General features: G+C 27.0%; 1 long non-coding RNA gene across 1 annotated transcript; it reads right to left on the reverse strand.

Annotated features, from left to right (window-relative positions):
• Window positions 1-6,278: 6,278 nt before the first annotated feature.
• Window positions 6,279-6,802, reverse strand: LOC127085898 (uncharacterized). The gene is made up of 2 exons (XR_007789297.1): window positions 6,675-6,802; window positions 6,279-6,577 (listed from the first exon to the last, which is right to left on the reverse strand). It is a non-coding gene; the product is annotated as an uncharacterized LOC127085898 (long non-coding RNA).
• Window positions 6,803-11,697: the final 4,895 nt, after the last annotated feature.

An 11,697-nucleotide genomic window follows, 5' to 3' on the forward strand; every position in this document is an offset into this window, starting at 1 on the left:
AAGAGAAGGAATCTCGCGTCAAAGGAGAACAAGAAGAGGAGTTAGAAGGGGTTCTAGGTAGAAAGGGGAAAGAAGGAGAAAACAGCATGCACCTCTACTAAAAACCAGTTAAAATAGCATGCAACTTTTAATCAATTTTCTTAAATTAACTTTGTAACTAACATAAAAAAAATCAAATATTTAAGCAACATTTAGCTAATATAAAAAAAATCAATTTTTAAATCAATTTTTTAAATAAATTTTTTTAAAGAAAGTTCTAAAGTAATCAATTTCTTAAATAAACTTATTTAAAAAATTTCTAAAAGCAATCAATTTTTTAAATCAACTATTTTTAAAGCAATTCTTTTCTAACTAATATCATGAAACAAATTTCTAAGAAAGTATTCTAAATTAACTTTCTTATTTAGTAATATCACAAATCCCTTTTTTAATAATATAAAAATTCTTTAACACTAATGTCCTGAATCCTTTTATGTAATCAAAACTCAAAACCATGATTAAAATTCAACATTCCACAAATTTCTTCTTCGCTTTTATTATCCAACAACATTAATCTTGTTTCCTTATTAAAAAACAAAAATACCAAAAAACTTACCCTTTTATTATTAGATTACTATATAGTCTTGGTAACTTAACTCAGTTTTAAAATCAAAATACCAAAAGTATTAAGTTCATTTAGACATTTTCTCATTTTACTAGTTTAGACTCCTTAGATTGTTAATATATAAAAATACAAAAAATTATATCTTAAAAAATCAAAACAACAAAAATAATCATGTATATATGACCACACTTTATTTTCTAAATAAATTAAAAAATATTTTCGCAAAAATCAATTAGAGATCCATCTAAAATCAAATTCAACTCACTCAAACATATGTTCTTTGCCCTTGTGCATTAAGACATTTTTATCAAACCTTTCGCCGTCCCCGATGCGTTGAGAACTTTTCTAAACTAAAATCAACAAACACACAAACATTTTTTAGAAGAAATATGATGCTCTGATCCTTCATCAAACATGAAGGTATGTAGGCATAGAGTCGTAGTACTCTAGCGAGTACAATAATCAAAAATAATTTTTGTGTCCTTCTTTATTAATCAAATATTTTCTCTAAGTAATAATATTTCCATTGTAAATAAAAAATTTAAGTAAGAATAAGTAACCTAAGCAAACTTTTCCTTAGAAACACACAGTAACCCTATAATTAGAGGAGGATCTCATTGAGTATAATGGAAATATGGGGTACCTAATACCTTCTCATTGCTTAATCGACTCCCGAGCCCTAGTCTCTCCCCTTAACTTTAGGTTTTATCATTATTTATCTGTTTCGTAGGAACGAATAAAAAATGACGGTGAGTTTGTGATTTTTCCAGCCACGACAAATCTCACAACAATATAGAACTAGATAAAGACCCGCATGATGTGCGGGGCTGAGATGAATTTTTATGTAGTATTATAAAACTTAGATTTTTATTTTATTTATTATAAAAAATTATAATTAAGAAGATAATATAAACTTTATAAAAAGAGAGAGTAAAAATTTAGGTGAAAAGAAATATGTTTGAATCATAGATATGCAAATAAGATATATTTTTTATGGCCTTTTGATTTTTATGGTCCTCCGACTAGGATAATTTATTTTTAATACTTGTTTTAATGATGATTAGGATGATTTATTATTTAATATTTTTTTACATAATTAATTAATATTAATAGTTTTAATTAAGTTTTTTTTAGAAATTAATTAATTAAATTTTTAAAAAGTACTTTGCACCTTAAGCCCATCTCATTTAAGCACTAGCCCAATATTCAAAATTTTAAATGGTAATACTAATGAGATATATATAAATACTAACTATATTTACCAAAAACTCAATGTAAAATTTTAATGAGAAACCGAACTCACACTACACCTGCAATCTTTGTTCATAATTTTATAGCAAAATTTCAATTGAATGAACAGACATACATATTTTGTTAAATGGGATAGTTATTTTGAAAAAGTTCTATTAAACTATATTTGAACAAGTATTATTAATGTCTTCAACCTCATTGTTCATCTTACAACCATCGTCTCTTTTGATATCAGAATCCAGGGTCAGTCCAAACAATTAAGTGGTTGAATTTTAAAATTGAATAATTAATAATTAAAAATACTTTTTTTATTTTTCTATTCATATTAAGTAAAATTATAAATAAATGAAACAACATAACAAATTTTAAAGTAGTAAAAAAAGTGCAATTCATTAATGAAGAATTTAGATAATGTAGTTTGAAACCATTGCAATTGCATATATATTGCTTCTTTTTTAAGCATTTACAGAAAATAATACTATATAAAATAAATAAATATATGGAATAGTTATTTTGATGATTAACATTAGAAAAGTAAAAAAATGAATACTTTAAAATTGAACCTCGCTAGTGTTTTGAGCATGATGATGCAATGTTGTGTGAGATACTTTAAAATTCAATTTTTTTAAACCCAAAACTACCATAAAGTATTACTATTATGATGTTTGTTAATATAGAAATATATACATCCCACATTGTAAGTTGATTAAGATTGATTAACAAAATTATCTAATTAAATAAAACTTTTATCAATTAATTAATCTAGGCTTAAATAGTCTGTTGGTCCCTGTAACTTAGCGAGTTTTTGAATTTGGTCCCTATATCCTTTTTTTTGGTCTGGGTCCCTATATCTCATTTTTGTGTTGGCGTTAGTCCCTAGAGTTAAAATTCTGTTAAAAAAATTGATTGGACTAACAGTGCACACGTGGAACTGATGAGTAGATTAACATCGATGACGTGGCAGACATTGCATTGACACGAAAGCATGTTATCACTAGACAAAACTACACATTTGTTTAGCTAGTTGCAACAAATATATATATATATATATATATATATATATATATATATATATATATATATATATATATATATATATAATTGATTAATTAGCTTAATTATTTAATATTTCAATAGTTTGTTTCAATTATTTAGTTTATTAAATTATTCATTTATTTAATATTTCAATTATTTAATATTTCAATATTAAAAATTTTAAATTAGTTTAAAATTTAATATTTCATATTTCAACTATTAAATTTTAAATTTACTCAGCAGTTCCATGTGTGCACCGTTAGTCCAATCAACTTTTTTTTAAACATAATTTTAACTCCAGGGACTAACGCTAACAAAAAAGTGAGATATAGGGACCCAAATAAAGAAAAGATACAGGGACCAAATTCGAAACCTTGCTAACTTACAGGGACCAATAGACTATTTAAGCCATTAATTTAATTAAAATGGTCGAAGCGATTTAACCATAATGTGCTCAAAACCAGTTTGTGCGTAATGGCAACAAGAGTAATATCATACGCAAGATCATAACACGACGAAAATATCCTATCAATGTATTGAAATTTTGGTGGCATAACGACACATAAAAGTCGAATCCACGGATTTAATCCAATTTAACGCAATGGAGTCAAATAGCAACAACAATATTATATTTACAATATTTATAATTTATGAGAGTGTCATAATCAACGAGCCTAATGCACATAATAAAACCCAATACGTATTCTAAATTCAATTTTATAATAATAATAATAATAAAAAATAAACAAAAAGAATATTACAAGGGGGGAGCAACGCCCCTACTTCCTGATTCCATGTAGTCTGACTTTTTTTCAGCAAAATTAACCACGGTCATTGATATTATGACATGTGGCATCAAAAAAATAAGAAGAAGAAAGAAACAAGTTGAATGCCAAAATGTTAGAACGCAAAAACATAACAAAATCCAACCATTCCTCCTCACTTTTCTTCTTAATTTCAACACTTATTCCAAAAATTATAACAAAATAAAAATATACTCTAGGATCAAACCAACCTATATCAACCATTAGTTCTAGTCTCAATCTCAATGTTAAATGAAAACAATAATAAAATAGAAGGATTACCCAAATTGCGGTGGACAGATCGGCGGTATAGCGTGAAGATATGTTGGTATCGCAGTTCAACCTTAATGTAATGAATCATTAACAACACTATATTTCCATCTAGGCAGCAACCTCTTAAAGTTAAACATTGCATACTGTTTCTCGATCTCAAACATTTGATCTAACCAATTTGGCATAAATGGTTATGTCCACATACACATAACCTGAAAGTTCTAACACCCAATTTACCAAATTTCCTCCAATCTGTTACAAAGAAACAAAATTACACAAAAAACATATTAAGAATCAAAACAGAGGAACATACTATATTCTATTCTAGTCCAATAATTCATCGAAGTAGTTCGTAGTTCATTCACTTTGTATGGTTCGTTGGGTGACTTTGGGTTTGGAAAAAAAGCTCTGAATATTATTGAAGGCTCTCAACAACGGATTTGTGGTGATTTTAGGGATCAATGAGAGTAGCGAATGGTGGTCTTCAAGGTGTTTATTTTTCTGAGTTATTAGGGGTTGTGAGTAGTGTCGGAGAAGTGAAACCGGCGGCGAGGAGAATGAGGTAGATGATTTGTGCCAGTTGTTATTGTTTGGATGTTTTCCAACGATGATGGTGAAAAGCAGTAAGTTTGTGGTGGTGTAAGTGAGATTTAAAGATAGTGATGAGATTTGGCTAGAGGAAGGTTGAAGAGCGTGGTAGGGAATAATTCACGCATCAGAGAAAAAGATGACCTTTTTTATTTTCTTATGATTGAGAGAAAGTGTTCTCTATTTCAGTCAGTGGAGAGAATCATCCGTTGGGAATTTTTTAAGTAGTGGCTCGCGTGACAGCAATGAAGGAGGGAGGAAATCCTCTCAATTTGGGCCATCTTTCTGCTAAAATTTTGTCTTTATTCGCTCTTTGTTAGCTGGTGTGTGTGATTTATGAGTGGTCCAAAATTTGTTCCTTCTCTTCATTTTTATTGCTGAATTTTGAATGAAAGATATAAAGATGTCACATGTCATTTTCTTATTGGAGGGATAAGTCATTTTTCGATTCTCCTTATCCGCTACTATGAGAGACGTTGGGGAGACAATCCAAAACCAATATCATCTTTTTTCTTTCTCTTTATTAATTCCTTTTAAACTTATTTGTTTGAACAATAAAAATACACATGGATATTGTTTGCTAACCCTTGATTAAATGAACCTAGTTGTCATGATTAAAATAAAGAAATACAAATTAATTTAAAATGTCAATGTTGCCCCTTCTAGAAGTTTTAAAAGATTTAAAATAAATTAAATCAATTAAATAAAATAGAATTCACATCCTTTAAAATAAATATGATAAAATCAAAATAAAGATATAGAAAATTCTATTTAATTATTTTGAACACTTTGAAAAAAGAATAAAAATAAAAGGACTAAATATGAATAAAAATCGAGCGCAAAAGTGCTCAAAGAATTAAAATGAATGCACTAAAATGATTAGCGTGAAATAAACTTCTCGAAAACATACAACTTTGATTAAATTTTGAAGTGAAAAATACTCGACTGAAAAGGTTCAGGTTGATGAAAATGCAACTGAAAAAGTAGTCGAAAAAGAAAAACGAGTACGCCAAGTTAAACTACGCAAACTGGAGACTAACAAGAATGAAGTCTGCAAGCTCTATTTCAAAACTTTTCGTTCGCTAATTTTATGTACATTTTGAGAAACAAATCGTATGGTATCATATTCTTTGTTTTGATGTTTTCGTCAATTAGAGTGTATATGATTGTGTTTATTCGCTTATTTGTAATTTGCTTTTTATTCAAATATTTGTTGCTTGTAATTCATATGCAATTTGATTTGTACGATTTCTGCTTCGGCTTTTAGCATTATACAATTAAGACCTCTCACTAATCAATAAAATTAGAGTTTTTATCCATTAGTGTTCTTTTTTTAGCATTGTGAGTTGGTGTTTGTCGTTTTATCTGTTGTTGCTTGAATTACAAGTTAGAATACTTAAATCAATGTGACCAATAATTTAATTAGAATCATAAAATCTATAATTGGTCTCTTCTTAATTTGACTCGAATCATGAATTGAACATGATACAAATTTCAAAATTTTCATAAATAAAGTCGTGAATATTCAACAATTTCATAAATAAAGTCATGAATATTCAACAATTTCGTAAATAAAATCATAGGTCATATACACTTGAAGTGATAACAATGATTTTAAATTGCAGTTGGATTGTGGACATTGGGGGATACAGAAATATTTGGAAGTAGGGGCAAAAACATCATCTATTATATTCATTAAAATTTATATTTTATAAAACTAAGAGTTTGATGAACAACCTTATATTCATATATTTGACGTACATAAGTCATTTCTTAAAACAACAACATAGGTAATCAACACTTAAGAGTATATTTTTGAGGAACAGAAGTCATTGCTTAAAACAACAACATAGGTAATCAACACCTAGAGTATCACAAAATCCACCAAATGAAAATCCCTTGCCCTTACAGTCTTGATCGCAGGTAGGAGAACAAAGCCCAGAACAACACTGTGCATCTGGCGACCCCGGGGCGCATGATTCATCTAAAACTATTGCTGGAGTCCCCAAACTAGTAACCAATCCTGAAATAATATAACATAACATATTTTCAATTTAAGTTAGTAAATTGTTTATGAAATATACAACTCTAAAATATTAAAACAAAAACTTTCTCCTCACCTGAAAACAAGACCAAAGCAATGCATGAAACAAAGAGAAGATAGGATCGATAGTTGTTAAATGCCATTTTTTCTGTGGAATTTGTATATCTTTAATTTTAGACTTATCTCATTTCCATTACGTATATATAGACTTGGAAAATGTAGTATTTAGAATAATATTAATATTTGTATTGACTAAAGTTTTATAAAAATTTATAAAAGAAAAGTGTAAGGAATATCTTTTAAATATAATAACATTTCCTTTATTTCTTGTAAATAATTTACATTATATTTAACCAAAGAAAATATATTAATTTAAGCAAATGTTGATTCAAAATCATGAAAGTATTATGTGGATTACATTCACACCTATAAATGGTAAACATTTGAAGATTATAAGGATTTATTATTTTTCAATATTAATTGTTAGTGTTTGATCATTGTAACAAAATATCACTAGTAATTCATGTTATTGTCTAAAGAATTGACATGAATGATGCACTTGGTATTTTAATGTGTATATTTTTTTTGTTCTCTATAAACTAATATAGTTTTTGTATCTGCAACATAAGTTAGATATTGATTCTCAAAATTTCTAACTTTTAGGAATAAAATAGGAACATTATGTTTTTGGATCTAGACCTTACATAACGATGGAGAAACTCAAATTCTCTCAAAATTTAGTATATTTAAAGTGAGACTCAAGTTTAAAGGTGAGTACACTCCAAATTGCACAGTTCTATATTTACTATTTACTAGTGATATTTTGTTATCAATTACTAATGCAATAAATGGAAAGACAAACTCTCGTTAGAGTGATGACTTTTCATTAAGATTATTAAGCAAAGAAAATATCAGAAGTGCATTATGAAACTATTTAATTTTGCTAAAGAGTTATAGTTTTGTCAATTAGGTGATTTTGTCGAAAATTTAACGTATGATATTCTCTTTGCAAAATTAAGTTTGTAACTATTAAAGTTAGAAATTATTCTTTAATAAAATAAATTCATAAATTATGCAATAAAGAAAAGATTGAAGATAGAGAAAATAAAATAGTGCTCATTCAGTAAATACCTCAAAGGATGAGGAAAAATAAAGAATAATAGGAAAATATAATCTAAAGTAACAAATGTTCAATGGTGTTAAAAGATACATCAATTTAAAGGTGACAAATTTGGTGAAGATTGATAATCTTTTATTTGTTTTTAACTATTTTAGATTGTCATTAGAAGCTTAATATCTAATGGAAAATTTGGTGAATGAATAAATTTAAGTTTTAACATAATAATATTTTTTAAATGATGGATTCGATTTGTCTTTTAAATTCAAATATTATTATATTTAATCCAGTCATAATTTGTGACAATCTAGAATTGTTGAAAATTTTAAGAAATACAAACTTTAGTCTCAAGTTAAACATTACTTTGAGACAAATATTGTAATGTGTCTTGAGAATATTAAGTTTGGGGAGAGATATGGTCAACGAATAAAATTGAGTGGGAAATAATTGGCTCTAACTCATATTTTAGACATAACGCATTTCCATTATATATATATATATATATATATATATATATATATATATATAGAGAGAGAGAGAGAGAGAGAGAGAGAGATATTCATAGAGAGAGAGACTTTTTCATTTGTTTCCATACAATGTGAATATCCTTTAGATGCTTAAATCTTGATTTTTTTTTCTGTAAGTCATACACAAGTAATGAGAGATAAAGACTTGAGTTAAGAATCATTGAGAAATTCCTTAGAGCCGAGTGAACCCGTAAGATATGGGAACTCGCTGAGATTATTGTATCACACCACTATTGTTTTTGTTTTTTAGGGGTTTATTTGCAGGTTAGGGGAAGGAAGATATTGTTCGATGATGTTTCAAAGACTTTCATTACGTGATCTTCCACTGTGGATATTTGTGCAATGAGAATATTGTACATATATCTTATTTTTTATTTGCGAACTATTGTATGTCATATGCCATACATTGTATTTTTCGTGATGGACATGTATCTAATGATGCCATTAGGTACTTATATTGTATTTGTACCAATTAATATTTCATTTAATGTATTTTCTATATGTATATTATATGGAGTGTTACAGTAGGTCTAGGTTTTAAATGATTACTGATCCCAAATTTTGAAACCTAACTTTATTTTACTAATCAAAATTAGTAATACTTTAGGAATAGAGAATTACAATTTTGTGATATGAGAACTAATGCGGGATAAAACCTGGTTTTGATTTTGAATTCACCTAAGGGATTAAGGGAATGTTATTAAAAGAGAGTGTTACACACCACAAAATCGGGTATATCTAGTTTGTTAATTTATTGTAACACTAAAACAACACTTCAAGGGAATAAACACAATTACCAAAAATCGACAAATAAAAGATTCAAAAAAGGCACGGTCATTTTACTTGTTCCAATGAATAGAGGGGTCCCTTGATATTTATAGTTCATCAAACCACACTAGGGTTCCATCTCTAGATTTATAATACGCCCATCAAAATGAATCGCCTACCCAAACACTCATTTTGCATGAAAATGTCAATGAACCTTGTTTCCTCTATTTATAAAAGATAATAGATAATTAAGAGGGTAACACGTGAAAATCAAAACTTACTTTATTTCAAAATGGATGAAAAGAGGGGAAGGAGAAGAGGCATGAGACTCCAAGGGTTTCACCGCCTGAAAGGACTGTTTCCCTTATCTAACATTACGACATCCACTAAGAAGGGGAGAAAATACAGAGTCCACTAATGAAAGTCAATCATCGTGTAGTTTTGTCAGTTTTTGTTTAGTGTTTTTAATAGTATTTAGAGGAGTATTACATGGTTTGAAGATTAATTTTGGTATTATTTGAGACAAAGAAGAAAGTTGTGAATTTTCTACACGTTTTACATTACCACATATGTTAAATTAATTTTATCATATCTAGAGCTTTGTAACTCTGATAGAGGTGATACCAACGACAAATGAGAGCTAATAAGAGAGATAGCTACGGAAAAAAATGTGGCACAATTTGGACAGTTTTATGCCTTTTATAAAAGGAAATATATGCATAATATTTAGTAGTCGGAGGTTTTTTTATAGTAATTTGAGAGCCAAGAGAGTTTAGGAGCAATGATTGAAAGTTTTTTTTTCCGTTGAAGACTGATTTCCATCTCCAAATTCATGTATTTTTCTTCTAAGCTTATTGTTATAAATAATTTTATTATGAGTAACTAAGTTTTCTCAAATTCACCTTTTGAGATGACTTTATTTTGATCTATTTGAACCATGTAATTGGCTGAGTATTGTTTCATTAATTTTCAATTCTAGTATTATTCAGTTATATTTGTTCTTAATGCTTTTTTATGTTTACGAATGTACAAATTTATCTAGGTTTTGAATGATTACTGTCCCTAACTTTTGAAACCTGGCTTAATTTATCTTTTTATAATTAGTAATTACTTTAGGAATAGAGAATTATAATCTTGTGATATAGGAATTAACACGCGATAAAATATGTTTTGATTTCAAATTCTTCTAAGGGATTATGGTTTTTTATTAAAAGAGAGGGTTATACATCAAATAATTGGGTATACCTATTTTGTTAATTCATCTTAATACTATAAGAACACTTTAAAGAAATCGACGCAATTACAAAACAATTAGGGTTGACAATGAACCGAACAAACTCTAATATAGTTTAGAACTCGATTCAACAATTAAATCGTTGAACTAGGTTCATGAAGCAAATGAGCTGAATATGAATAAAAAATTAAGTTTGTTAACTAAATGAGTTGAAGTTCAACTATACATAATTTGACTCGTTAGGTTAATGAATCAACTCAATTATATATAAGAACAATTACATTATCTTTAAGAGTATATTTAAAGATGTACTGCAAATCTTAACCTTATATTTTCTTTTAATGTAAGAGTTTTAATTGATAATATATATTCTCAATTGAGAAAATATTTCTAAAAATAATTATACAAATAAAATCAACATCATATAAATGACGTTTTTCAAAAAAATAATTTAAAAATTAACAAACATATATTTTCTAATTTAAAAAATATCTTTTTAAAAAATATACTTAATATATAAAAAAGTATCTTTAAATAAAAAAAAAATTCTAGATTTCCTTTAATTTTTAAAAAATAACTTTTTAAAAAATATCTTATAAATTTAAGAAAAACAAATAATATTCTAGATTTCCTTTAATTTAAAAATATATATTTTTAAAAAATATACTTCATATAAAAATATCTTTAAATTAAAAAAAAAAACATATATCTTTAATTTGTTTTAAATTATCTTTAGGAAAATAACACTTTTCAAATTTTTTTATCTTTAATGTTATTTTAGAATTTATTTTAATTAACTTAAATTCAATATTTTCTTTTCAAAAATATATTAATTTAAAATATTAAATATAAAAAACAATAGAATTTAAAAGATGTCTTTTAAGTTCGTTTATCAAGAAAGCTGAAGCTAACGAGATGAAATTAACAAGTTGAACGGAGTTACTCTTAAACTTATAACGAGTCGAGTTTGAGCTTAAAAAAAGTTCGTGTCGAACTCAAACCAAGATTTCAGATAAACCAATTTTTAATGAGTCCAGTCGAGCTAAGGCGAGTTCGACTCGACTCGAATCATTTTCATCCTTACAAACAATGACAAATAAAGGATTCGAAAAAGCCCTGGTCATTTTAATCTCTATTAACTTTCATCTTTTTATTTTCTTTTAGGTAAAAAACCAAACTTTTTTGGAAACACCATGACTTAGTAATTTAAGTATGATGATATTGTCATGCTGCAACTTAGCAATATTTGTGGAGACAAACTTATTATAAATATTATTACTTGGCAATGATTTAGTACACTTGCTAAATATTCCATCAAGTTTTTGGCGCTGTTTTAAGTGGTTATTGATTAATTTAAACAAATCAATTAAATTATGCTTATGATTTATTTTTATTTTTTTTAAAATTTTAGTTTTTATTTTAGTTTTTTATTTTATTCTACTTTTCAAATTTT

Source organism: Lathyrus oleraceus, chromosome 5 (genome assembly GCF_024323335.1).
Source record: "Lathyrus oleraceus cultivar Zhongwan6 chromosome 5, CAAS_Psat_ZW6_1.0, whole genome shotgun sequence".
Taxonomy (NCBI): Eukaryota; Viridiplantae; Streptophyta; class Magnoliopsida; order Fabales; family Fabaceae; genus Lathyrus; species Lathyrus oleraceus.